Here is a 3102-nt window from a genome sequence, read left to right as displayed (position 1 = left end):
TGTGTGTGTGTGTGTGTGTGTGTGTGTGTGTGTGTGTGTGTGTGTGTGTGTGTGTGTGTGTGTGCGCGCGCGCAAGTTGAGTGTGCATGTTTGCCTCTTGCTTTTCTGATGCAACCGTCTCCCAGGCTCCTCGCGAGCCGAGTTGTGTTTTCTTTTTTTTTTTGTTGTTTTCTCTCCTTCCCTCTTTTTTTTTCAATCTATCCTTGCCTACCCTTCCTTCCTGTCCTCACAGGAAACGAGAACCAATTGCGGCGCTGTTGCCACCGGAGCGGGGAGGGGAGGTTTGTTTTGCCTCCGCTTTTATCCTCCGGTACCTCCCCGTCCGCAGTTACCGTAGAAACAAGAGCAACCGCGACTCTATTTCCATCCGCCGCTTCCGTCTCTCGGTGATTTTGTTTTTTTTTCGACGACACGGCAACCGACCTGCCGACACGAGCGGCCAATGAGGCGTCGGAAAGGAGCGCGCGCTTTCAAGAGCGAGCGTATAAAAGCAAAGACGACGCGCACGCTGAGCAACTTTGGAGAGCGGTCGGCATGCCCGAAACACTTTTTCTGCTCACAACATTCACATGGAAAGAGCAGCATGTTTCCCCTCCCCATTTCAAGCTCCAGCAAAAGCAAAGCCAGTCATCGCATCCGACATGGCCCTTCCCCCAAAATGCCTCCTGATTGCCCCCCCACACCCCCAATTTTATTTGGAGCCGATCTTGGTTTGCCGTACAAGTGAAAATAGTCGCATTAAAATTGCTCATCCCTACTCCCAACACCTGACTTCATTTCAATAGCTTTTATAGGCACACGTTTACGAACCGGCTTTTTCGGATTTGCAACAGGTTCTGCGGCGATCGTCTGCGACGCCTAGCCCGGATCGCGCGCACCGTGGACGTTATGTTTGAAGGATGCGCTTGAGAGGAAACGTCTCGCTCAGGGGTCATGAAAGCCTCCAAACGCACTTTCACACATGACACCCTTCGTTCCCCCTGAAAACAAGTTTTTCGTCGTGCCTCGAACTATAAATTAGCCTCGGAACTGCTGCACGGGACACCCTTTGTAAGAAGCGCTGAAAGCGCGTATCTATTTGTACGCGTGCCAGGACCGGCCATTGTATTGCAGCGGTGCGGGTAGCAAGGTTGTTTAAACAAAGCTGCCTTGGCGAAGATTGAAGGGTAAATACCGTCATCATAACTTGGGTGTAAAAGATATGAAACATTAGCAACGGTGCGGGCATAACAAACAACTTTTACACGAGAGCAAATAGATTGTGACACGGACTTGGACGCTGTGCAGGTGTCGCCGCTATGACAACCCGCCCATGTGACAGATGCTTTGTTTACAAGGCTCAGCCACGGCGGTTTCAACTTTTCATTTGCACGGCGCACTGTACCGACGACGTGCCCCACCACTTTTTTTTTTTTTCCTACTGTGTAGCTTTAATTCAGGGGCATGAAATGTGGTCCACTGCAAAGGGGGTGTGCATTTGTGCGCTTCACTTCAAGCTCCTCTCTTCAAATGCGTTACCTTTGGATGAACCCTGAGTGAGCCGCCTCCGTCGGCTGAACCTGTGCTTAAAATCAAGAGGTGCTGACAGACGAGGCAGACGAAGCTTTTCAATAAGCCCGACGACTCGGCGTCGCTGTCATGCCGTTTTGCCAATTGTTCACGCTAGGAAACATTTTGAACAACTTTGGCAGAAGCGGCATTTAGCGTTAACTACGGTGGCCCTGAAGTGTAAAATACAACAACAAAATAGCAACTTTGCGGCAAATCAAAAAACACACAAACATGACAACAAAGGAAAAAAAACACGAAAATAATGAAACAAAACAACAACAACAACAAAACGATCTCTTGTTTGTTTTTTTTTTTCATTTGCTCCGGTCTTTAATTGGTGTATTTTGGGATGTTTGGTTCGGGTTCGATTCTTCCTGTGTAGAGTTTGCATGTTCTCCCCGTGCCTGCGTGGGTTTTCTCCGGGTACTCCGGTTTCCTCCCACATTCCGAAAACCTGCGTGGGGGGGGTTGATTGAACGCTCTAAATTGTCCCTGGGTGTGAGTGTGAGCGCGGCTGGTTGTTCGTCTCTGTGTGCCCTGCGATTGGCTGGCAACCGGTTCAGGGTGTCCCCCGCCTACTGCCCGAAGACAGCTGTGATGGGCTCTGGCACGCCCCGCGACCCCTGTGAGGATAAAGCCGATCAGAAAATGGATGGATGGAAAACTTGGAAGTGTGTTTTTATTTATTGATTTATTGGCATGTCACATTCCATGTTAGTATTCAGCCATCAGACTTGCACTGATCATACACTTTGCAATGGAAGTGTGAATTTGTGCTTTGACGATGCGCCGCCCGTCTTTGTTTGGGTTTGGAAGAGCGACTGAAGAGTGACAAACAAAGCCGGTCTGGACGTCGAGCCTCATTAGACAAACGAGCCGCAACGCAAATTGTTTCATTGCAAACACGCGCAGCACCGTCACCTCGATCCGAAATAACTCGCCGGCGCCGAGATGAAACGGAACAAAAATATCGAGTGCCGGCGCGCCTGACAAATCGCAAGTCCTGGAAGTATCACTTTGGAAGCACGGCCACACCGAGGCATCCAAAGTCATAAATGACGGGCAATTACTTGCAGAAAGTGTGAGTCTGCAAACTGTGACGGCATCGGAGAGGAAGGGGGAGAAAAAGAAAGCCATTTGCAACGCAAATGCGCCGTGCGGCCTCGCACGACTTGTCTCAACTGTACTCTCGGTGATGAGTCCTTTGCTAATACGCTAATGGCCTGCAACTGAAATGGTGGGAGCTGCTGTTTGGGAACACTAATTGATAACGAGCGCTACTCAAAGAGAGAAAACAAGCATGTGCCGCGCTTATGACTTTTTGAAATGACCCACCTTTTTTAAAACGGGGCACCGTGTGCACAGTTACAACATCAAACTGCAGTTTGCGTGCGCGTGTGTTTAAAAAAACCTGGGGGGAAAAAATTAAGGCATTTTCACTCGTGCATGCAGCACTTCATGCATTCCACTGTGTGTATGTGGTGCATGGACAGCATCATGAAAGTGGCTCTGGGTCTTCAGCCCGTCTAGCTATCAAGTCATGAAATTGCT

The sequence above is a fragment of the Hippocampus comes genome, unplaced genomic scaffold (assembly GCF_001891065.2).
Source record: "Hippocampus comes isolate QL1 unplaced genomic scaffold, H_comes_QL1_v1.1 scaffold144, whole genome shotgun sequence".
Taxonomy (NCBI): domain Eukaryota; kingdom Metazoa; phylum Chordata; class Actinopteri; order Syngnathiformes; family Syngnathidae; genus Hippocampus; species Hippocampus comes.
Note: the sequence above shows the minus strand (reverse complement) of the source record.